This window comes from Pseudorca crassidens, chromosome 6, assembly GCF_039906515.1.
Source record: "Pseudorca crassidens isolate mPseCra1 chromosome 6, mPseCra1.hap1, whole genome shotgun sequence".
Classification (NCBI taxonomy): domain Eukaryota; kingdom Metazoa; phylum Chordata; class Mammalia; order Artiodactyla; family Delphinidae; genus Pseudorca; species Pseudorca crassidens.
In genome coordinates, this window is record NC_090301.1 from 25,177,237 (window position 1) to 25,204,237 (window position 27,001).

General features: G+C 37.3%; 1 protein-coding gene across 1 annotated transcript in view; it reads left to right on the forward strand.

The window, feature by feature from the left end:
• ERBB4 (erb-b2 receptor tyrosine kinase 4) overlaps window positions 1–27,001 on the forward strand; it is a 1,112,967-nt gene that overhangs the window by 734,313 nt on the left and 351,653 nt on the right. The window lies entirely within an intron of this gene.

Genomic DNA, 27,001 nt, shown 5'->3' on the forward strand with positions numbered 1-27,001 from the left:
AATTTGGATGTTTGTGGCTATAATTAGGCACCAGTAGCTGTATTTTTTTTGCATGCAAAAAATTGCAGGTACAAAAACTATAAATGCAGAGTAGAATCATAACAAATGATTCTTTACAGATTAACCACCAATTGCTTGTTGAAGTTTTATTCTTTACATATGAGTTTTATTTGCTGACACATTATATACAGTGAATGATACCATATCTGATAATAATAAATTGGATGGCCTTGAATATTGGTTTTCCATGGCTTTATCCTGAGTCAGTTTCTTCACTCGCCTTCTCCCCATGGGTGATTACTGGCTGTTCTCATGGTTTAAAAGTCAGCTTCCCCACTAAGTACCAGAACTACCCACCACCAACCAATCAAATCACCCAAGTTAAGACGTTGGTAGGCATCACTGAGTTCACCTTATCTTTGGTTCTTGACATTTATTTAATTGCTAAATCATGCTGAATTTGCCTATTTCTTCATTGTACGTATTTTTTAATACCATTGCTCTAGTTCAAGACTTCGTCTGTTGCCTGAATTCTTGGAACAGTCTCTGAATTCTTAATATTTTTTGAGGACATGACCCTTGTAGCAGTCTGGTGAACCCATAGCCCCCTTCTCATAATATTTAAAATAAATAAATAGGCTCAAAATGAATATTTTATATCATCAATTAATATGTATAAAATCAATAAATTTATAAAATAAATTATAAAGGATTACAACAAAAATTAAATTGAAATACACCTATCAGCATACTTTATGTGATATAGTAATATACTTCTTTATTATTATATTACATAAAGTATTCTAACAGTGGGATTAATATGTAATACAGTTTGAAATAGTAATTGGCATAAATATTATTTTAAAAAGGGAAGTCACTTTAACAAATGGTGTTGGGAAAACTGGATAGCCACAGACACAAAAATGAAGTTAGATTTTTATCTTATGCTATATATAAAATTAACTCAACATGGTTTAAAGACTTAAATGTGAGACCCAAAACTAATGTAACATTTCCCCCATCAAGTTCAAGAACCTCATAAATTCTATCCACAGCCCCTTTAGGGGCCCAAGAACCCTTGGTTAAGAGCCCCTGTGTTTAACTACTCTCCTTGCCTTCAGTCCTGACAACTCCACCTGACAAACTGCCAGCAAGAGCTGTATTTAATGGAAATCTAACCATGACCTTGTCTAAAAACACTGTAACTGCAACTGACTAATGTAGGGTCAAAACCAACAACTTGGAGTTTTCAGCAGATTCCTACTTATTTTCCCCCTCTATAGAATGAGTTCTTAAAATTTCTTTGTCTTCACTGCCCTTCCTCTTTTGTTTGCTGGGCAAATTTTATTCATACTTTAAGATACTCATCAGTTGTTATCTCTTCTAAGAAGTGTTCTCTTCTATAAGCAAGATTAGGTAACTTTTCCTGTGTAACCCTATAATAACCAGTGCTGAACCCTAACTCACTCTAAAATGAAAAGTTCTTGTGGACAAGGTCCAATTCATCATCCTGTCCTCTGTTCTAGCACATGATAGATGGATAACAGATATATACTGAATAAATAGATAAATAAATGAAATAGATCAGGTCATAAATAGGAAAATCAGATGAATTTGTTATATTTTATTCCATCCATCACTTATATTTAAGAGAATGGATGTGAAGAATAAATTATAATCCACAGACAGGTATTTTATCCATTTCAAGTCTATTTCAGGTAAAGATGGCAATACACATGTATATGCTTAATTTAATTTATACTTATATAATTATGTTATACTATTTCTATTAATTATATTTATGTTCTATTTATATTTTATATTTATAATAATTATAAGATAAAATATGTGTCTACTTTTCCTTTAGTGTTTGGAGACACTGATTTGTTTAATAATTGTAAATATGTTCAAATCACATAATTTTGACCAAGAATTTAAGGATAATTCATTCTTAAGTGATATTTTGCAAAGTATTTCTTAACGTATGCTTTTGGGTTTTGGTACAATACTAATTCTTTTTTTTTTTTTCACATCTTTATTGGAGTATAATTGCTTTACAATGTTGTGTTAGTTTCTGCTGTATAACAAAGTGAATCAGCTCTATGTATACATATATCCCCATATCCCCACCCCACCCCTCTAGGTGGTCACAAAGCACCGAGCTGATCTCCCTGAATCTAAAAAAAAAAAAAATTCTGATGGCAACCTAGGGGTGGGGCAGGAATAAGGACACAGATGTAGAGAATGGACTGAGTACTAATTCTTAAAGCAGAAAAGTGCAATGTTTTCAAGAGCAACCTGGCTTTTTATTGACATACTTTTTGGCTATAATTGAAACAATGAGGAAAAGGTTTGAAGTGTGTGTAAAAACAATTTTTAAATGATACTACTTCTTTCAAAATATGTTATTTTGGAATAATTTTAACCAAATTGTATTTTTCAAAATATTTGAGATACTTCAGTCTAAACTTTAGCAGGATAAAGTAGAGACGAGTGTCTTTTTTCTTGTACAGATCCCTAGCAAGACTTCTCTAACATTCTAACATCCTTGAATAGCTATGTCAATAGGGCCTGTGCAACAAGCTGCCCTTCAGAGTGAAAAAAAATCATATAGTGAGTTATGTTTCACTTACCTGGAGCTCTATAATAATGCTCATCAACATGAGAATATCAAAATGATGGAAATTACTTGCCCTCTAATAATTAAGCAAATGGAAGTAGATCAGAATCTGAACATGGAAAAATAGACAACGATATTTTCCAAGAAGAAGATGTATAGTTAAGAGAATGGATTTAGGAGGCTAACAGGCTTGTTTGAAATCTAACATTGCCTCTTACTAGTTATGTGACCTTGGGCAAGTCACTTATGCTCTCAGCATCTCCATTTCCACGACTATAAAAGGAGAGAGTCAAGAGCTTAGCTGAGCCGCTAGATTTCATGGTGGTCAGTTAAGACAAAGAACCAAAAAGAAGGTAACACTCAAGCTTTTAATCACTTAAGGCAATAGTATAAGCAAGAAGCTGCAGTGGAAAAAGCACCAAGTCCTCCACCGTGCCATTTTTCACCATGGAACAGCTCCAGGAGAGAGTCAGATGGATCAGGCTGATCAACACAAACACAGGAAATTGTCTCACTGCTGAGGGAGCCCCCAAGCAAAGGCTCCTGCCTGAAGTTTTATGGATCTGGGGGCCAGAAGGGAGAGGGGAGGGAGGAAGAGGGGAAAGGGCTGAGAGTGGGAAAGTACTGAGTAATGAGCCAGAGTGGGTTCCCCCCCACCCCTCTAAGGACATTTCAGCAAAGGCACCCAAGGCAGGCACTTGAAAAAGAGGCCTCCTACTGGAAGCACCTGGGCTAGGAATGTCAACATGCTTAAAAGCATGGCTTGTCAGGGAGCCCTGAGTCCTCCTTGAAAGCAGCTCCCTTCAGAGACCTCAGCACATTGACTGTGCACCACCTCTGCTGTAAGGAGGGCTGCTTTCCTCTGTGAGGGCTGCCAGGTAAAGCCTTCGTAGCTACCTATGGTCAGGCTTGAAAGATCACACATAGGTTCTTGGCTAAGAGCTTATATTATCAACTTCCTAGGGTTATTATGGATTATTATGAGGAAGAAATGAGTTAATATGAGTCAAAATTTGAGTGATTTCTTATAGTAAAGGAATAAAGTGTCTTCTGATTAAGATGTGTTTTTTTCATATGACTTGACCATATGTGGACAGAATTATTTTTATATGTGACAGTTACATTTTCATTATATATTAATTAGTGGATATTCTATTATATTTCTGTTTCATGTGTGTTTTAGCATCCAGAAGATAATATTTCATAGCTTGATCTCACTGAGACACTGAAAGCTACAACTCAGATGCTGCAGATCCTAGTCTTTTTTTTTTAGCTTACACCAGATGCACCTCTCATTCTCAATTGCTTTCTCAAACCAAATACCAGCTAATGACACAGTGGGAGTGTGGGGGAATTGGAAGATTCATAAAAGAGCATTAAGTTCACAAACATAATCTGAAGACTAATCGTTTGTTTAAACCAGATTTTCCACCTGCATTAAAACCATTAGTAGGGCTTCCCTGGTGGCGCAGTGGTTGAGAGTCCGCCTGCCGATGCAGGGGACACAGGTTCGTGTCCCGGTCCGGGAAGATCCCACATGCCGCGGAGTGGCTGGGCCCGGGAGCCATGGCCGCTGAGCCTGCGCGTCCGGAGCCTGTGCTCCGCAACGGGAGAGGCCACAACAGTGAGAGGCCCGCGTACCGCAAAAAAAAAAAAAAAAAAAAAAAAAAAATTAGTAAAACTTAAAACTATATTTTTCTTTTAATGACTCTTACATATCTTAATAATTGTCTGCTCCTAACTAATACTGCATGTTGTGTCCTATCTAGATAATTTTGTTGAACTAGAAAATAATCGGATGTCAAAATACAGTTAAACTTGATTTTCTTAGTTTATCACCTGTTGTTACTCCTTCACTGTTAAAATAGTTACGTAAAATACATGCACTCTTCAAAGTTTAGAATTTTGTAGTAGAATAAAAAACAAAATTTGCCCACAGTGCATTTCAATACAGCTTCAGTTTCTGTGTATTATATACACACATATCCACTTTTACATAAATGCATATATAGAATCAAATTATGCATATTGTTTTTAAAAGTTTTAAGATAAAAGTTTTAATTAGGGAAATAGAAAAATGTGAAAACGCATTAGAAAGCCTAAATGAATCTGCATGAACCCAAAAGATAGTTCTTTGAAAAGATGTATAAAATAAATTCTTCATGAATCTCATCTGACAAAACAAAAGAACTAAAAATCACTTATTGAATTCAGATGCAATTTTTCTAAACAAAATATTAGCAAACAGAATAGAATCTAGGAATATATTTTAAGAAAATAAGAGCAAGTGGCAGTTCTGCCATATTTTTTATCTGTTGGTGAGAGTAGGGACTTGAATCTTACCCTTATCTGAGAGGGCCTTTATCATTATATTTATAAAAAGAGGTTTTCCAGGTTGACTGAAGTTCACTCCAGGATAAACTGTTATGTAAGAATGTTACAAGATACAAGCACAATGTATCTGCTAGCTTGGTTTTCTTATTCTTTAGTTTCCTGGAATAAGAGTGCATTGTATCACTTTTTGAATAAATTTTTTATGACAAATCTTTATTTTCATCAAATGCAATAGTTTTCTTTCAATTAACTTTTTCATCAAATAGTATATGTACATAAAATTAAAGAAGTATGATCTTTGCTTTCTAGAAAGTGACAGAATATTCCTCAGGGGTACCTTACCTCAACCCCAGGTGGCAGAATGGAAGAATTCTCCCACAATAGACCTTTCCTAGCTCAGCTCAGTTCTCATATTTATCATTCATATCATGGGGTACTTTATTTTATTGCAAATCATATATATATATGCATTTACATATAATATATACTTATAAAGTAAACATATTGTATAAATGTGTGTATACACACACATACACTTACATATACACACATTGGCCTCAATAGTTTATGATTATAAATTAGTTTTCACTTTCCTTTTACATATAAACCACCTAAAATCTGGAATAAGTTCCATAGTCTCTCCACTCTGGCTGTGTTCTCTTACTGCCAACCCCAGCTTCTGCCACAAATGACTACAGTAAACCTCACAGCTATACTGTGTCCCTCAACTGCTGTGAAGACCCACTATACCCCCATTTCCTCAAAGCATAAATGACATTAGTTATTAACAAGATTTTGCTAATAATAATAATGTTTATTGAGGGACAGAGAGGCCCAAACTTGATTTTTGTGTTCCTGCTCTTGTGTTGTAGGTGAGGATATCCCTAACTATTGGGACCCTCTGACCATTTGTAAACCTTAAGAACCGACTCTTTTATTGTCTGCTAGGCTTTTTGCCCCTTCTCCAGATGAAGGCTCATTTCATTTTCTGTTTCTGAATTAGTAGAAACATCAATTCATTGCATAAGAAAATGCCCACTCCAGGCATCGAATATAATGTGGCTTCCTTAGAAAGGTTTTAGTAGTACATGTCCCCAAGCATCAGTTCTTCAGTCTAAAATTATATCATGTCAGTAGTGTGCCGGTAAATATTTAATAACCTCTCTTCACAAAATAAAGAAGAAAACACGCCAATTTGTAGAGTTTGCTGATTTTCATGGTGTAAACATTCCTAACGTTATCCCTTTTTAGCAACCAATGTGGATTTTGGAAGAGATGCCCACTTAGCATACATTTAGGTAGTATTTCCAGCATAAAGAGTCAATAGATGTGAACTAATCAGGATATAATGAATTTTAAGTATATATTGCCTTTTTAAAATAAAAGTTAAATTGTGGGTTTATATATTTTAATATTTAGTAATGGCTGCATTTAAGAACCAGCTCTCACAATTATAGAAAATCTGACAGTCAGCTAGTCAGCTAAGTACACTACTACCATGTGTGAACATCATAGCCCTGTGTAGGTAATGCTGGGCTAAGCCCAGTACAGTGCTTATCATTTCTCCCTGTAAGGATGCAAAAGGAAAATTAAGCATACACATCATACATGGTATGAACTGATCATGGACCCTAGTCTCCTCTGGGGCAAATGGTGAATAAACACACACACACACACACACACACACACACACACACATGCACACATACACACAACTCAGGAAAGAATAACCTCTTTAGAGACAAGCCAGTTTAATTCAAAATTTATAGAGGAAAATATCTTCAGGGTCATATTCTGCTAACATTTTTCATTTAAATTATTAAACAGTATACTTAGCTTCTGCATTCATGTTAACTTCTTACACTCAAGATTTCCTCAAGAATAACAGATAGAAGTTACCTGTTTAGCCTTTCACTAAAAGCCTTGCTTACAGAGTAAGCCTCTTTTACCCTCTCAAAGTAAACTGAGTTTCTGCCTCAAAGACTGATTCCTCTGTACCCCACAAACATACTGCTCTAGCTCTTAAAATGTTCAAATTTCTACCTTCAAATAAATCTTCATGACCATAGCTTGTTGGAAGGAAATAGCAGAGATGCTGTGTATCATGGTGTAGCATTACAAAAGGCAAGGGTTTTTATGTCCAATGATAAGTAGATTAATGGTTTCCAAACTTGGACATTTGTCATAATCTACTCCCAGAGATTCTCACTGGGTCAGTTTGGTTTAAGGATGGGAGGCTACCTATCATCAAAGTTCTCTAATTGATTCTAGCGACAGGTTGTAGGTAGCACTGATCTGGTGTAGGATTTCTATGCTAGTAAAATGATTAGCAAAGCCTATTATGATTAAGACATCTCAGACCTATGCTGATTCAAAATTGATGTAGAATATATAGGCTTGCTGCAAATGAGCGACCACCAAATACATGAGTCCCCTCTTAGAGAATATGTAGCGCTCTGTTGTCATGTGAAACTTCCTTCACTAATTTCATTGATAACTATAGCAATGCTTTAAGGGCCTGTGACCTTTTGGGCCTGATATATGACAGGCATTGAAAGAACTGTATTTCTAATTCTTATAGAAAGTCTGTAAGGTAGATATTAAGAGTCCCATTTGGGGTGGCTGAGATAAATTTTTAGCAATAAGGACTCGCTTTCTTCCAGTGAATGGTGTGAAAAGATCAAAATTTTATGAAATAGCAGGTCTCTAGGTTCAAATTGTCAAGTTAAGGGCAGCCATCAAGATTTTATTGTTTGTCTGAGATTACTTTAGATTTTAACAAGTCTTTTCACTTATGGAAATTTTCATTGAAAAAATATATCGTTACTTAACTAAAAGTTGCTGATATTATGAAAATGGTTTTCACACTGTTCAGAGTGGAAAAAGGCCATGCAATCAGAATAATCAGCTTTTCTTTGAAGTAGTAACTCCTAACATTTTTAGAAATGGAAAGTTTTTGGAATTAGAGATCTTTAGCAATGAATAATGTCTTTTTTATTGGAAAAAAAAAGTAATAAGAGCTACACACTTTGAATTGGGTAACAATCACAGAAAATCTAATAAAAGTAATATAATCAAAAATAAATCTTTCCCAAGTATCTTATAGACGGGTGAATGGATAGGCAAAAGGTGGTATATACATACAATGGAATGTTATTCTGCCTGGAAAAGCAGGAAATTCTGACATACACTACAACCGGGCTGAACCTTGAGGAAATTATACTAAGTGAAATAAACCAGTCACAAGAAGACACATACCATATGATCCTTACTTATATGCAATACTTAGAGTAGTCAAAATCATAAAGACAGAAAATATAGTGGTGGTTGCAGGGGCTGGAGGTGCAGGGAGAATGGGGAGCTATTGTTTAATGAGTATATTTCAGTTTTATAAGATGGAAAGAGTTATGGGGTAGATGGTGGTAATTGTTATACAACAATGTGAGTGTATTAGTACCCCGACCTGTACACTTAAAACCAGTTAAGATGTAAAATTTATGTTATGCGTATTTTTCCACAATAAAAAAAAAAATATTTGAAATGTAAAGCTAGGAACATTAACGTAAGTGACTGTCACTAAGAGACCTCTGGTGATCTTCCACATTTTTTATTCTATTTTTTCTACAATTAAAAAAAATGTCCCCCTATGTAATGTTTTGAGTCATCCTGCTATAAGAGGATTTGCAAATAATTCTAAGCTTGGAAGAATTAGGTGTAGGGGTTGAAATGCTAAGTTGATCAAAATTGACTTAAATTTTCAGAAAGTTTGAAACTTATCCAAACCAAATAAAATTCTATGTGGACTCAAATAACAAGTACTTGATTAATATGAAAGAGATTACAGAGCATTCCATGGTTGATTTGTTTTTTTAAACCTAAAGCCCTGTTTGTATACTGATGTTTAAAGCAACTATGTAGAATTGAATGAAAATTGTGCTGAATCCACTCAGTTTTACCCTCTACTATTTTTCTCTGATTTGTTTACTCTGTAATGGGTTAAAAGTGATTATGTTTATGTCTGTGTCCTGTTCTACAACCATCACTCATGGATTTCCTTACATGCTTATTCCTGCTTACTAATGTAATTTTTTTCCTGAAACTCAATTGCACAATTAAGTAGAATTTAAAGAGCTTACATTTTCCTTTTCTTCTCTAATTTCTCATCACTTAGAGAAAGCTAGGAACTGAAAGAAAAAAGTAACTGAAAATGGTGTATTCAGGTTTTCCCTTTCATAAAATTTGCAAAGAATTTTCAGACGTCTTCCCTCTCCTATCGGTTCCACTCACTACGCCACTTTTATTTTGCAGTTTGGAGCAGAGGTGGGCGAAAGACTACTAGTTACGCTGGAGGGTTGGAGCAGGGGAGCCGCATCCCTACAATGAGCTGGGGAAAGATGAATAAGGAGATCAAGCTGCTAACCCACTTAGCAATCTTTCAAGCCTAGATTGTTGCAAGCAACCCTATGCAACTTTTATTTAATTCTTTGCTGCCTGGCACGAACAAATTATGTTCTATTTAGAGGTGATTCTTTCGGCAATTGTAGGTGCTCTTTCTAAGCAGGGAAGAGAAAATGGAAAGGAAATTACGCAGTGACATTTCTCTTAAAGTTCTCCTTTAAGTATATGTAAGAGAAATATATAAAAGAAAAAAACCCACCTTGATTAAAAAAATGTACAAAGGAAAAGTCATCTCAAAATTAGGTGTCCTGATAAGCCACTTTTATTCTCCTACCTCCTCACACTTTATTAAACTAAGATTTTGATCTAAGTAGCCTTTTAAAAAATATTTTCTATAGAATCAGTTCAAACTCTGTACTCTGGAAGTAGAATACAGCGTCAGAAGAGCTATCTATACGCCCAAGTTGCTAGTTACTTTGTTGATAATTAACTATTACGAGTTAATAGTTTTATCAAAATGTGTTTTTCAGAATAAAGAAATTTGCTTTGCTAGAAATAAATATGATAAAACTAAAATTTTTTTTTACATCTTTATTGGAGTATAATTGCTTTACAATGGTGTGTTAGTTTCTGCTTTATAACAAAGTGAATCAGTTATACATATACATATGTTCCCATATCTCTTCCCTCTTGCGTCTCCCTCCCTCCCACCCTCCCTACCCACGCCTCCAGGCGGTCACAAAGCACCGAGCTGATCTCCCTGTGCTATGTGGCTGCTTCCCACTAGCTATCTACCTTATGTTTGGTAGTGTATATATGTCCATGCCTCTCTCTCGCTTTGTCACAGCTTACCCTTCCCCCTCCCCATATCCTCAAGTCCATTCTCTAGTAGGTCTGTGTCTTTATTCCTGTCTTTATTCATGACTTTTTTTTTCTAAAATTCCATATATATGTGTTAGCATACGGTATTTGTCTTTCTGTTTCTGACTTACTTCACTCTGTATGACAGACTCTAGGTCTATCCACCTCATTAAAAATAGCTCAATTTCGTTTCTTTTTATGGCTGAGTAATATTCCATTGTATATATGTGCCACATCTTCTTTATCCATTCATCCTATGATGGACACTTAGGTTGTTTCCATCTCCAGGCTATTGTAAATAGAGCTGCAATGAACATTTTGGTACATGACTCTTTTTGAATTATGGTTTTCTGAGGGTATATGTCCAGTAGTGGGATTGCTTGGTCATATGGTAGTTCTATCTGTAGTTTTATAAGGAACCTCCACACTGTTCTCCACTGTATCAATTTACATTCCCACCAACAGTGCAAGAGGGTTCCCTTTTCTCCACACCCTCTCCAGCATTTATTGTTTCTAGATTTTTTTATGATGGCCATTCTGACTGGTGTGAGATGATATCTCATTGTACTTTTGATTTGCATTTCTCTAATGATTAATGAAGTTGAGCATTCTTTCATGTGTTTGTTGGCAGTCTGTATATCTTCTTTGGAGAAATGTCTATTTAGGTCTTCTGCCCATTTTTTGATTGGGTTGTTTGTTTTTTCGTTATTGAGCTGCATGAGCTGCTTATAAATTTTGGAGATTAATCCTTTGTCAGTTGCTTCATTTGCAAATATTTTCTCCCATTCTGAGGGTTGTCTTTGGTCTTATTTATGGTTTCCTTTGCTGTTCAAAATCTTTGAAGTTTCATTAGGTCCCATTTGTTAATTTTTGTTTTTATTTCCATTTCTCTAGGAGGTGGGTCAAAAAGGATCTTGCTGTGATTTATGTCCTAGAGTGTTCTGCCTATGTTTTCCTCTAAGAGTTTGATAGTTTCTGGCCTTACATTTAGGTCTTTAATCTATTTTGAGCTTATTTTTGTGTATGGTGTTAGGGAGTGATCTAATCTCATACTTTTACATGTACCTGTCCAGTTTTCCCAGCACCACTTATTGAAGAGGTTGTCCTTTCTCCACTGTATATTCCTGCCTCCTTTATCAAAGATAAGGTGACCATATGTGCATGGGTTTATCTCTGGGCTTTCTATCCTGTTCTACTGATCTATCTTTCTGTTTTTGTGCCAGTACCATACTGTCTTGATTACTGTAGATTTGTAGTATAGTCTGAAGTCAGGGAGCCTGATTCCTCTAGCTCCGTTTTCCGTTCTCAAGATTGCTTTGGCTATTTGGGGTCTTTTGTGTTTCCATACAAATTGTGAAATTTTTTATTCTAGTTCTGTGAAAAATACCAGTGGTAGTTTGAAAGGGATTTCATTGAATCTGTAGATGGCTTTGGGTAGTAGAGTCATTTTCACAATGTTGATTCTTCCAATACAAGAACATGGTATATCTCTCCATCTATTTGTATCATCTTTAATTTCTTCATCAGTGTCTTATAATTTTCTGCATACAGTTCTTTTTTCTCCTTAGGTAGGTTTATTCCTAGATATTTTATTCTTTTTGTTGCAATGGTAAATGGGACTGTTTTCTTGATTTCACTTTCAGATGTTTCATCATTAGTGTATAGGAATGCCAGAGATTTCTGTGCATTAATTTTGTATTCTGCTACTTTACCAAATTCATTGATTAGCTCTAGTAGTTTTCTGGTAGCATCTTTAGGATTCTCTATGTATAGTATCATGTCATCTGCAAACAGTGACAGCTTTACTTCTTCTTTTCCAATTTGGATTCCTTTTATTTCCTTTTCTTCTCTGATTGCTGTGGCTAAAACTTCCAAAACTATGCTGAATAGGAATGGTAAGAGTGAGCAACCTTGTCTTGTTCCTGATCTTAGTGGAAATGCTTTCAGTTTTTCACCATTGAGGACGATGTTGGTTGTGAGTTTGTCATATATGGCCTTTATTATGTTGAGAAAAGTTCCCTCTATGCCTACTTTCTGCAGGGTTTTTATCATAAATGGGTGTTAAATTTTGTCAAAAGCTTTCTCTGCATCTATTGAGATGATCATATGGTTTTTCTCCTTCTGTTTGTTAATATGATTTATCACATTGATTGTTTTGTGTATATTGAAGAATCCTTGTATTCCTGGAATAAACCCCACTTGATCATGGTGTATGATCCTTTTAATGTGCTGTTGGATTCTGTTTGCTAGTATTTTGTTGAGGATTTTTGCATCTATGTTCATCAGTGATATTGGCCTGTAGTTTTCTTTCTTTGTGACATCCTTGTCTGGTTTTGGTATCAGGGTGATGGTGGCTTTGTAGAATGAGTTTGGGAGTCTTCCTCCCTCTGCTATATTTTGGAAGAGTTTGAGAAGGATAGGTGTTAGCTCTTCTCTAAATGTTTGATAGAATTCGCCTGTGAAGCCATCTGGTCCTGGGCTTTTGTTTGTTGGAAGATTTTTAATCACAGTTTCAATATCAGTGCTTGTGATTGGTCTGTTCATGTTTTCTATTTCTTCCTGATTCAGTCTTGGCATGTTGTGCATTTCTAAGAATTTGTCCATTTCTTCCAGGTTGTCCATTTTATTGGCATGGAGTTGCTCGTAGTAATCTCTCATGATCTTTTGTATTTCTGCAGTGTCAGTTGTTACTTCTCCTTTTTCATTTCTAATTCTATTGATTTGAGTCTTCTCCCTTTTTTTCTTGATGAGTCTGGCTAATGGTTTATCAATTTTGTTTATCTTCTAAAAGAACCAGCTTTTAGTTTTATCGATCTTCGCTATCGTTTTGTTCATTTCTTTTTCATTTATTTCTGATCTGATTTTTGTGATTTCTTTCCTTCTGCTAACTTTGGGGGTTTTTTTGTTCTTCTTTCTCTAATTGCTTTAGGTGGAAGGTTAGGTTGTTTATTTGAGATGTTTCCTTTTTCTTAAGGTAGGACTGTATTGCTATAAACTTCCCTCTTAGACCTGCTTTTGCTGCATCCCATAGATTTTGGGTCGTCCTGTCTCCATTGTCATTTGTTTCTAGGTATTTTTTTATTTCCTCTTTGATTTCTTCAGTGATCACTTCGTTATTAAGTAGTGTATTGTTTAGCCTCCGTGTGTTTGTATTTTTTACAGATCTTTTCCCTGTAATTGGTATCTAGTCTTATAACGTTGTGGTCGGAAAAGATACTTAAACAATTCCAATTTTCTTAAATTAACCAAGGCTTGACTTGTGACCCAAGATATGATCTATCCTGCAGAATGTTCCATGAGCACTTGAGAAGAATGTGTATTCTGTTGTTTTTGGATGGAATGTCCTATAAATATCAATTAAGTCCATCTTGTTTAATGTATCATTTAAAGCTTGTGTTTCCTTATTTATTTTCATTTTGGATGATCTGTCCATTGGTGAAAGTGGGGTGTTAAAGTCCCCTACTGTGAATGTGTTACTGTCGATTTCCCCTTTTATGGGTGTTAGTATTTGCCTTATGTATTGAGGTGCTCCTATATTGGGTGCCTAAATACTTAAAATTGTTATATCTTCTTCTTGGATCGATCCCTTGATCATTATGTAGTGTCCTTCTTTGTCTCTTCTAATAGTCTTTATTTTAAAGTCTATTTTTTCTGATATGAGAATTGCTACTCCAGCTTCTTTTGGTTTCCATTTGCATGAAATATCTTTTTCCATCCCCTTACTTTCAGTCTGTACATGTCTCTAGGTCTGAAGTGGGTCTCTTGTAGACAGCAAATATATGGGTTTTGTTTTTGTATCCATTCAGCCAATCTGTGTCTTTTGGTGGGAGCATTTAATCCATTTACATTTAAGGTAATTATCGATATGTATGTTCGTATTCCCATTTTCTTAATTGTTTTGGGTTCGTTATCGTAGGTCTTTTCCTTCTCTTGTGTTTCTTGCCTAGAGAAGTTCCTTTAGCAGTTGCTGTAAAGCTGGTTTGGTGGTGCTGAACTCTCTCAGCTTTTGCTCGTCTGTAAAGGTTTTAACTTCTCCAACAAATCTGAATGAGATCCTTGCTGGGTAGTGTAATGTTGGTTGCAGGTTTTTCTCCTTCATCACTTTAAATATGTCCTGCCCGTCCCTTCTGGCTTGCAGAGTTTCTGCTGAAAGATCAGCTGTTAACCTTATGGGGATTCCCTTGTGTGTTATTTGTTGTTTTTCCCTTACTGCTTTTAATATGTTTTCTTTGTATTTAATTTTTGACAGTTTGATTAATATGTGTCTTGGCGTATTTCTCCTTGCATTTATCCTGTATGGGACTCTCTGTGCTTCCTGGACTTGATTAACTATTTCCTTTCCCCTATTAGGGAAGTTTTCAACTATAATCTCTTCAAATATTTTCTCAGTCCCTTTCTTTTTCTCTTCTTCTTCTGGAACCCCTATAATTCAAATGTTGGTGCATTTAATGTTGTCCCAGAGGTCTCTGAGACTGTCCTCAGTTCTTTTCATTCTTTTTTCTTTATTCTGCTCTGCAGTAGTTATTTCCACTATTTTATCTTCCAGGTCACTTATCCGTTCTTCTGCCTCAGTTATTCTGTTATTGATCCCATCTAGAGTAGTTTTCATTTCATTTATTGTGTTGTTCATCATTGCTTGTTTCATCTTTAGTTCTTCTAGGTCCTTGTTAAATGTTTCTTGCATTTTGTCCATTCTATTTCCAAGATTTTGGATCATCTTTACTATCATTATTCTGAATTCTTTTTCGGGTAAACTGCCTATTTCCTCTTCATTTGTTAGGTCTGGTGGGTTTTTATCTTGCTCCTTCATCTGCTGTGTTTTTCTGTCTTCTCATTTTGCTTATCTTACTGTGTTTGGGATCTCCTTTTTGCAGGCTGCAGGTTCGTAGGTCCCATTGTTTTTGGTGTCTGTCCGCAGTGGCTAAGGTTAGTTCAGTGGGTTGTGTAGGCTTCCTGGTGGAGGGGACTAGTGCCTGTGTTCTGGTGGATGAGGCTGGATCTTGTCTTTCTGGTGGGCAGGTCCAAGTCTTGTGGTGTGTTTTGGGGTGTCTGTGGACTTATTATGATTTTAGGCAGCCTCTCTGCTAATGGGTGGGGTTGTGTTCCTGTCTTGCTAGTTGTTTGGCATAGGATGTCCAGCACTGTAGCTTGCTGGTCGTTGAGTGAAGCTGGGTGTTGGTGTTGAGATGGAGATCTCTGGGAGATTTTCGCCATTTGATATTATGTGGAGCTGGGAGGTCCCTTGTGGACCAGTGTCCTGAAGTTGGCTCTCCCACCTCAGAGGCACAGCACTGACTCCTGACTGCAGTACCAAGAGCCTTTCATCCACATGGCTCAGAATAAAAGGGAGGAAAAGTAGAAAGAAAGAATTAGTAGAAGAAGAAAGAAAGAAAGAAAGGAAGGAAGGAAGGAAGGAAGGAAGAAAGGAAGGAGGGAGGGAGGGAGAGAGGAAGGAAGGAAGGAGGGAAGGAAGGATAAAAAGAAAGAAGATAAAGTAAAATAAAATAAAGCCAGATAAAATATAATAAAGTTATTAAAATAAAAAATAATTATTAAGAAAGAAAAATAAAATGGACGGATAGAACCCTAGGAGAAATGGTGGAAGCAAAGCTATACAGACATAATCTCTCACAGAAGCATACTCTTACACACTCACAAAAAGAGAAGGGGAAAAAATCATAAATCTTGCTCTCAAAGTCCACCTCCTTAATTTGGGATGATTGGTTGTCTATGCATGTATTCCAGAGATGCAGGGTACATCAAGTTGATTGTGGAGCTTTAATCCGCTGCTTCTGAGGCTGCTGGGAGAGATTTCCCTTTCTCTTCTTTGTTCTCACAGCTCCCAGGGGCTCAGCTTTGGATTTGGCCCTGCCTCTGCGTGTAGGTCTCCGGACGGCGTCTGTTCTTTGCTCAGACAGGACGGGGTTAAAGGAGCCGCTGATTCATGGGCTCTGGCTCACCCAGGCCTGGGGGGAGGGAGGGGCACGGAGTGTGGGGCGGGCCTGCAGCATCAGAGGCCGGTGTGACGTTGCACTAGCCTGAGGCGCGCCGTGCGTTCTCCCTGGGAAGTTGGCCCTGGATCCCGGGACCCTGGCAGTGGCGGGCTGCACAGGCTCCCCGGAAGGGGGGTGTGGATAGTGACCTGTGCTCGCACACAGGCTTCTTGGTGGCGGCAGCAGCAGCCTTAGTGTCTCATGCCCGTCTCTGGGGTCGGCGCTTTTAGCCACGACTCGCGCCCGTCTCTGGAGCTCCTTTAAGCAGCGCTCTTAATCCCCTCTCTTCGCACACCAGGAAACAAAGAGGTAAGAAAAAGTCTCGTGCCTCTTCAGCAGGTCCAGACTTTTCCCCGGACTCCCTCCCGGCTAGCCATGGCGCACTAATCCCCTGCAGGCTGTGTTCACGCCGCCAACCCCAGTCCTCTCCCAGCGCTCCACCGAAGCCCAAGCCTCAACTCCCAGCCCCGCCCGCCCCGGTGGGTGAGCAGACAAGCCTCTCGGGCTGGTGAGTGCCGGTCGGCCTTGATCCTCTGTGCGGGAATCTCTCCTCTTTGCCCTCCGCACCCCTGTTGCTGTTCTCTTCGCCGCGGCACCGAAGCTTTCCCCCTCCACCACCCACAGTCTCCGCCTGCGAAGGGGCTTCCTAGTGTTTGGAAACCTTTCCTCCTTCACGGATCCCTCCCACTGGTGCAGGTCCCATCCCTACCCTTTTGTCTCTGTTTATTCTTTTTTCTTTTGCCCTACCCAGGTTCGTGGGGGTGGGGGTGGGGGTTTCTTGCCTTTTGGGAGGTCTGAGGTCTTCTGCCAGCGTTCAGTAGGTGTTCTGTAGGAGTTGTTCCACGTGTAGATGTATTTCTGGTGTATCTGTGGGGAGGAAGGTGATCTCCGCGTTTTACTCTTCCGCCATCTTCCCGGAAGCCCCCTAAAAGATTTTTAAAAGCAATAAAATGTTGGATAACCAACACTTCTTCATTTCTAAATTTTATTTAGTTGCATAATTTTAAATATCAAATATTTTATTGAAAAAATTTGCAGTGTATTTTTAGTGGAATAAATACACGTGTGAAGTTCCTTATGGTTGTATAACTGACAGGGATCTTCCTGTTTGAATCAGTAGAGAAAGATAAATTAATATGCAGTTTTGTAACGTTCTTATGAAATAATAAATTATTTCTACTAATCCACACAGTGGACCCAGACATTTTATCTGAGGGAGAAAAAAAAAAAAATGAAACATTGTTTCATCGATAGTAACTTAATTTAGAGTAAGAATATATGTTACTTTAAAAATATTTGAATGGGGCTTCCCTGGTGGTGGAGTGGTTGAGAGTCCGCCTGCCGATGCAGGGGACGCGGGTTTGTGTCCCGGTCTGGGAAGATCCCACATGCCGCGGAGCGGCTGGGCCCGTGAGCCATGGCCACTGAGCCTGTGCGTCCGGAGCCTGTGCTCCGCAATGGGAGAGGCCACAACAGTGAGAGGCCCGCCGCAAAAAATATTTGAATGGATAATCGTAGGGAAAAATTAGATATTACTGTTCTTTCTCTCCCTTCTTTTCCTACCTTTTAAAAGCTTTTACCTAACCCTACTCCAGAGCAAAGCCCCCTGCATCGTCATTCTCTTTGCACAATTATTCTTCTGCTTCTTTGCCTCAGATGGTAGCCTAGTGACTGAGCTCAAGCTCTGGGTTTCTACATGAGTTTGAATCTTGACTCCAAGAGTTTCTTCTAACTGTAATTTCTTAACTGTCATTGCTTAGCTCCTTTATCCCGCATTTTTCTCACATGATAATTAACTGAGATAATAAATGAAAATTTTTAAAACAATGCCTGCCACATAGTAAGTGCTCAATAAATGTTAGTTGTTGTTAACATTTTTAGTGTTTATAACTGAGATTTGCTCCTCCTATGAAGCACTGCTTATTCTGTATCCTATCCTAATGCTGGGGACTGTGAAAAGCCTTCTCTTAGCTCCCCATCACCATTTATAAGTAAATATGCCTCTGACTCTGTGGGGATGCAAAGTGGGTTGGGGAAGGACACCATTTTTAATGCTCTTCACATCCACTTGTAGTACCCCCTCCACCCTGCTCATTGAAGTCATCTGCTAAATACTGCTTGTTCCTCAGGTACCTCAAAGATTTTAGCAAGTGACCCCAAATCATCATTTAACTCTATGCAAGCCATTCCCTAGGTGACTTTGAATCAATATGCATTTTTTTGCACCTTTAATAGATCTTTATTGGAGTATAATTGCTTCACAATACTGTGTTAGTCTCTGTCGTACACCAAAGTGAATCAGCCATATGCATACACATGTCCCCATATCCCCTCCCTCTTGAGCCTCCTTCCCATCCTCCCTGTCCCACCCCTCTAGGTCATCGCAAAGCACCGAGCTGATCTCCCTGTGCTATGCTGCTGCTTCCCAGTAGCTATCTGTTTTACATTCCGTCGTGTGTATATGTCAGTGCTACTCTCACTTCGCCCCATCTTAGGAAAAGACAAAAGGACAACCCTCAGAATGGGAGAAAATATTTGCAAATGAAACAACAGACAAAAGTTTAATCTCCAAAATATACAAACAGCTAATGGAGCTCAATATCAAAAAAACAAACAATCCAATTAAAAAATGGGTGGAAGACTTAAATAGACATTTCACCAAGGAAGACATACAGATGGGCAAGAGGCACATGAAAAGATGCTCAACATCACTCATTATTAGAGAAATGCAAATCAAAACTATAAGAGATATCACCTCACACCAGTCAGAATGGCCATTATCAAAAAATCTAGAAACAATAAATGCTGGAAAGGGTGTGATGAAAAGGGAGCCCTCCTGCACTGTTGGTGGGAATGTAAACTGGTACGACCACTACACAAAACAATATGGAGTTTCCTTAAAAAACTAAAAATAGAACTACTCTATGACCCAGCAATCCCACTACTGGGCATATTCCCTGAGAAAACCATAATTCAATAAGTATGTGTTAATGATCTCATTCAACATCCTTGCCTACTGGTTTCTTGACCTCCTAAAATCCATTGAACTTACTCAGTGTTTGCTCTAATCCTATCAAAACCAGGCCTTATTGGGACAAAGTTAAAGTTTGTCTTCCTATGTGTGTTTTAATCTATTTTGTGTGCTCTGTCCTCCTTTGTCCAACATGACTATTCTATTCTTGTATCTGTTAACAGAAATAAGAAACTTAATTATATTGGTTAAGGGTGTGTAATCTGGAAACTGTATTTCTGGGCTCTAATCCCAGGTCTGTCACTTACTGTATGATCTTGGGCAAGTTATTAAGCTTCTCAGAACTCAGCTTCCTCATCTGTAGTAATATTTTCCTTCTAAGGTTGTCATGAGAAATAAGTAGCTTAGAATGATGCCTGCTACATGATAAAGTTGCATTATATCTAAACTATGACTAACTCTTGAATATGCCAGCTGATGAGGACTTTGCAAAGGAAAACAATAGATATATATGCAGTAGTTTACAAATCATTTATGTTTTTTTCTATGAATAATGGATCAGTTTCCAGATCTATCTAGTAGTACATCAACAAGAGACTCCACTGAAATATCTTGTTGATGGAATACTATTTTAAAAATATATTATAAATCCATTAATCTTGAGTTGTAGTTTTTGTGTGTGAACTTCAAAGGCAACTTAATGAAAACATTTTATGCCAAGACATTTTAGGTGCATTACTTACTGTAATGCCTTTTGGGTCACTTTCTTATAACCTTCATCAATTTTAAAATCACATTTTCATTCTGTAGGCTTACAGTGGCACTTTAGAAATGTGCCTCTTTGTTAATGCGGTTGTTTTGATTTTAAGTGTGAGGACTTGGGGGAGGAAAAAATATATGTGTATAAAAACAGCTAAGTCCTTTTGGCAGATGAAAGAATGGTAGGAACATAAGATGAGACTTCTGGCTGTTATACCTCAAAGAGTTTGTTTAATATAGTGCCATGGATCTACCTAATCTTTTGCAATTTGTTACCTAGTTTTCTTTGTTATCTGTCTCAGTGATGTCTCATTTCCCCAACTGACTGCTGCAGGCTAGCAATCTGTAACAAAAACTCAGTATCAATCTCAGATATAATAAAAAAAAAGGAGGCCACAAGATTAATGGCCCCAGCCATAATTATAAAGTCTCAAACCACAGATATTATAAGACCTTTCAAATTTTACTCAGGGTGGAAGAAGCTGGGTTATCACTATAGTGTGAAGATATTGGTCTCGTAGTAAAGAAAATGTTGGGTTATTTGATATGGGAAGCCTACTCTGTTTTGAGTACTGTTAGGAACTGTGGACACGAAATGGTTTCTTCCCTTAAGGAGCTTGTAATAATTTCATCCATTTCAGTTTTCCCTTGATAATGCCTATTTCTTGTTAATTCATAGAGGAGACAGGTCTATTCTTGGAGTTGTCAAGTAGAAGCCAGATGAAAACAGGCTGCTCTTGGAGACCATGCCACACACAGATATTGGGAATTTTGTAATGTTCATGGTGATGTAGAACCAGTACATCGCTTCTCAAGTAATGACTACTCTGACAGGATATAAATGACAAATGTGGGAATATTTGAGGTCTTGCTTTCCCACCTGCTCAAACATTCCGTGTCTGCCAGCCTGATATTTCCAGCACACTGGACCAAACTGTCCCTCACACCTCCAGACACACACACACACACACACACACACAAAGTCCTCCTAGAATGTTGCATTGCACACTTAGGATATAAGTGCATTAAAAAATGGGCAGAAAATCATTTAACCAGAGAGCTGGATGGGATAAAAACTATTTAGGGAGAATGGCTAAGTCAATCAATGCCATAATAATGATACAATGGGGGAGAGTAGAAAGATGAAAGCTTTGTGACGGGAAAAGGCATGGAGAGAGAGAGAGAGAGAGAACTTGAAAGATGGGGTTGTGGTGAATGAGACACTTCAGAGAGTGAGAGTTGAGAAAATATTTAGAATCGTGGCCATGGGCAATGCTTTGGATCCCATTTAAAATACCCTTTGAGAGGAGTAAAGTTCTTTTATGTGAATTTTGGCTTTTGAACCATGCTTCTCAAATGTGAGACCACTCACAAACTGAACATGTGCATGTTTATGGTTCCTCAGTGATCCATTAGAACCTCTGACTAGAGAACTCACAGATGAGGGTTAAGGGATACAGTAATCCAAAGTATTTTGCCACCATGGGTTTCTCTTTCTGTCACATACCTTGAAATAGTCTCTGTTCTCTTTCCCTTCCTTTATGCAACTAAACGAAATATTCAAGAGTGAAATATTCAGTAGCAGAGTGAAATTTCATTGCATTTGGATTATTAGTAACATTCCTGCTGAGACTATGACTTCTCAAACTTTGCTGAAGCATGCAGAGACCTCTGAAACCCACTGTCCCTGTCTGCCGAGCCTGTCAAAGTTCCTAAGATTTCACATCCTCCCTCTTTCCTATAGCTTGACTGTGTGGTACCTTAGTGATCATTTCAACTCTGCATAAATGCTTCTGTCTCCAGGTTACTTCATTTCTCTACCGTGTCACCTCTGCTGACTGTCTCCATCTCTTTGTCTCACTTTGTTTTTCTTTATGTTTTTATATACAGCGTTGTGAGGGAGGGAAAACGGAACTAACATTGATTGAAGCTTATGATGTGCCAGGCACTTTGCATATGCCATTCCACTTAATCACTCCTAACATATATAGTAAGTATTATCATCTGTATTTTATAAATGAGGAAAGTCAGCTCTTAGGTACAGTTTGTTGCCTAAGGTCCCACTAATTGTAAATAACTAAAACTGAATGCAGATAAAAGTGATATCAAAGCTTATGTTTTCTGCATTTGCCAGCATATATATGAACTCTTAGAGCAGTAAATGACAAAATTGTAAATTGGTTGTGTATGAAAGAGCATTTTTAAATAATAGTATTTTTAAATATTTTATCTTCTCTCAACCAGGGGTATAATTTCCTATTACAATTATAACTGCCAATTGCTAAAATGTGTTTATATTTAATTGACACTTATTTTAGCCCCATTTCTAGTTGAACCTTAATTAAAAAAATAATAGAAGCAAAGTAAATGTCAGTTAGAAATTTAAAAATGGGCAGGAACAAAAACTTTTGACAAGCAAATATGCTAAGTATAAAAAGTTCTGACATGCTGTAAAGGGAGTAGTCTCTTTTTCCATTTAAAGGCTGCTTTCTCTTTTCTTACCTATAAAATGGAACAAATAATAGTATTTATAATGTTATTGTGTAAATTAAATGAGATACTATGTGGAAAGCCCTTAGTCTACTAGTTAGAATATAGAAAGTGCTCAATAAATGGTAGATGATGTGGTAAGTTTGATGATGTTGCTGATGATGATGTCTAGATTGGATTATGCAACATAGTGTAAGCCTCCATGTATAAGATGAACACTTAAAAAAAAAAATAGAGAAGTTAACTAACCTGACTAAGGAATGACACAGTAACAGAGTGAGAATTGAAATTCTTACCTGTCCCATGCCAGATAGACTCCGTGTTATGTGTATATCTGTCTGTTGATATTCACATGAAATACTGATTTAAAACCATAAATGCAGGAATTTTACACTGATTCTTTTAAATTTCTTGCTGTTACTTTTGACTCATTTGCTTTTAAAATCTGAACCGTTATCCTGTGTATGAGCAAGCACTGCTTCGTCCAGATTTGTGTCATTTTCAAAAATGGTAAGCATATTTCATTGTTTTATCCAACTCAGTGATTAAAAGGTCAAATATGATAGATATGTACAGAGGCCTTTGACACACCACTAGAACCAGTAGATCAATCTAAGCCTTCCAGGACATCAGTCTTTTTTTTTTTTTGCGGTACGCGGGCCTCTCACCGTTGTGGCTCTCCCATTGTGGAGCACAGGCTCTGGACGCGCAGGCTCAGCAGCCATGGCTCACGGGCCCAGCCGCTCCGCAGCAGGCAGGCAGACTCCCAACCACTGCTCCACCGGGGAAGCCCCATCAATCCTTTTATCAAATGTTCTGATACATGTGCCAGTCATCTACAGATCCAAACATCTGTTCCAGATTCCATCAATGTTTTCCAGAAGTATATAAAGAAAGACATAGTCAAGTTCCTTCTGATATCCAAATGGTCCCTCCATGACCTTTAAATCTTTAAAATATGACATGAAATTAGTGATATTTTCTTAATGTGTATTTTCATTTAAAAAATATATATTGATCTCCTGCATCTCCTAAGTATTCCATAAAGCAAAAAAGTTAATTGAATTTTAGTTTGTCTGTATGATGGGAGGTAAATCCACCCAAAAAATAATGACATTTATTTAACATCACTTGAAACTGTACAGGATAAAATATAGAGTGAAAATAGAATGTTACAAAACTATATAGATTATTATATTAACTTCAAAACAATTATATATACTTCAAAAAAATGAAAAACACCAAAGTGCAAAGTTTATGCATGATATTTATTTTCTTCTTTTACACTTTTCATTTTATAGCACTTTAATTTGAACATGTGTTAGAAATAAAATCTAGCAAATCCATCTGAAATATTTAATGCAAATAGTGTGGGTAAGAGAAGACCTCACTGAGAAGTGGCATCTAAGAAAAGCAAGAAAGCAGGTGAACCATCTGACTGCAAGCTATCAGAGAAAGAGAGGTCCAGGGAAGTAAAACAGAAGGGACCCTAAGTGGGTCATGCACCTAGTTTATGTCCTAGAAACAGCAGGAGTGAGAGTGAGAGGAGTGAGCCAGGAGGTAAGGTTATGGAGGCAAGAAGGAGAGAACCAAGTATTCTAGTGTCTTGAAGACCATTGTAATGGACTTTGACTATTAGTCTGAGAGAGACAGGAAGTTATTGGGATTTGAGCTAGTCTAAGGACATCACACTGGCTAATATATTGAGAAGAGACTGTAAAGGATCCAGAGTGGAAACTAGGACACAAGTTAGGAGGTTATTTCATTAATCCAAGCAAGAGATGACAGTGGCTTAGTGGTGGAGGTGGTGGGAAATTACTGGACACCAGATATATTTTGAAGTTAGGGTCAACTGGATATGCTAATGAATTTGGATCTGGGATGTGAGAGAAAAAGGGTTGCTGAGAATGACTTTAAACTGTCTAACATGAGCCTCTGGAAGGATTGTGCTGCCATTGACTGAGACGGAGAAGGCTTTACAGTGATAATTTTTTTGGTGGGGTGGGAAGATCAGGGATTAATTTTTGGACATGTAAATATTTAAAGGCCTGCTAATCATACAGATATTGATATTTCATAGACAGTTCGAAGTATAAACCTGTTTGCACATGGTCTGGGCTGGACATATAAATTTTGGAGAGTATCAGCCTATTAGGGTATTTGAGTTAATATACATAAAATTCTTAGAATGTTCCTGAAAGGGCTACCACCACATAAGGCTGAACAGGCTGTACACTGCAGACCTTCAAGGGAGTATCATCTAGACAGACTACACTCTGAAGTATGCTCTTGGCAGTTTTTGGTGGCCCTGGCTGGTTCATCATAAGTGCTCATAAATCTACCTATTCTTATCACTGTAGTTGGTTGCAGACAGCAGACAGGTCTTAATATGTTAAGTCTGCTGGTAAGGTTCCCCAGTCTGTTCATACCTCTTATTTATATGTTTTAGAAATACATTTGACATTGTTCGGAGATAATTATGTTCCTCAGCGGGTGGAATTCCTATATTCTACTCTGTGCTCACAGCTATGAACAGTGATAATTAATGCTTTCTAATTGCTTGATTTGAAAGAAATGTTTGACAGTATCAAATATGAAATCTTCCAGTTTTTCAGGAAAAAAAATAATTTTTTTCTTATAATTTGAGTCAAATTGTTTTGCTGATAGTATGACTTTTACAAAAGTATTTGGCCCCTTTGCTATTCTCTTTGAAGTTTGTCTCTGTTAGCTTTCAGGAGTTTGAAGGTATGCTGGGAGAAGTATAGAAGGTATGGAATAGTAATATAGACAGCATTATATCAGATCTTTATATTCAATGAGAAATACAATTCCTTTAGTATGTTAATGTCATTTCTATCAGTCACTCTTATGATCACATGAGGCTGTAGATATAAGCGATAAGTAACAATTTTAAGTTTTAAATTGGTTATCATCAAATTTCTTTTTGACACTGAAATTTGTATAGATCTCGCCGTTCTCCTTGAATCTATAGGTAGAAACATCGAAACTCAGCATGTTAATAGAGTACCTGTTTACCCTTATATATGATTTAAGAGGTTTTGAAAATGGCACTCTTTTATTTAATTAATTTATTATTTTATTTTATTTTATTTTTTGCTGCGTTGAGTCTTCAGTGCTGTGCGTGGGCTTTCTCTAGTTGCGGCGAGTGGGGGCTACTCTTCGTTGCAGTGCATGGACCTCTCATTGCAGTGGCTTCTCTTGCTGCGGAGCATGGCTCTAGGCACGCGGACTTCAGTAGTTGTGGCACGCGAGCTCAGTAGCTGTGGCTTGTGGGCTCTAGAGCACAGGCTCAGTAGTTGCGGCACATGGGCTTAGTTGCTCTGCGGCATGTGGAATCTTCCTGGACCAGGGATCGAACCCGTGTCCCTACATTGGCAGGTGGATTTTTAACCACTGCACCACCAGGGAAGTCCGAAAAATGGCACTCTTATAGGTTTTGTACCTGGGGTTTCTGCTATTATCATATCTACTCTAGATTGATTTGTGTTTACAGAAGGCCTCAGAAGAAATGAAAATTTACTCAGTAGGCTCAGTACTTTCAAACTTTTGCACAATTCTGTGTGCCACATTAACTGTTAGTCTATCAGCTATTTCTCTATAATCCTATCTGAAGTGGTACTGGGCTTGGAGCTACTGTGTGCTCTGGCAGTCACAGATTAGTCCTAGGCTGCTGAGCCTTTGAGGAAAGGGTGGATAGAAGTGCTGCAGACTAAACTTGATATATTTGATCAAAATTAATCTTGATCACATGATCATATATGCTCCTCTCAATCCTTTGGCTTTAGATTTCTTGAAATGAATAACAATGAGGTTGATATTTCTTCTTCAATACAGTGATTAGTAAAACATTTTAAACAACTAATTCCTGATTTAATTTACTGCTAGATGAAAAATTCCACATATATATATTTTTAATTTTTAAATTCGTCTTTCTAGTTAGTGAAAATACCTGCCCATCTTTTTTCTGAACAGCAAAATGTATAACAGTAAAGTTTCCATTCAATAATTCACTTTCAAATCATAGATAATATAGGAAGATTGATTAAGACTAGAAGAAAATGTAAGCTCAATTTACAGGACAAAAGTGTGAGGATGAATAAACACATAACAATGAGAACTGTCGGGTAAGAATAAGGGAAGTTTAACATCTGATAAAAAAAAACAATTCCACCTTACATTAATATTATTAACCCTACTAGTATATCATTTGCTGGAATCATGTTGTGACTTTACTATCATATGGGTGATTCATAATAATTTAAAATTGAAAATAAAAACTATGTATTTTCTAGGACTCCTGGGGGAAAAGAAAATGCAAATTGATGGAAATATATTCACAAGTCAGAGTAAATACTGAGAAATGAGAGACTGCTAGATTTTTACACTGTTTAATTCTGTACGTTTGGTCAACAAGCATCTGATCAGATCTAATTGTCACAAAATATGGCCATAATGTTAATAGAGTTTGGAATTATATGCCAAACCATTTTTTTTTATATATGCTTTGTTGTCTTGGAAACATTATCATTAGAATCCCTGGGATTGCTTTGTATA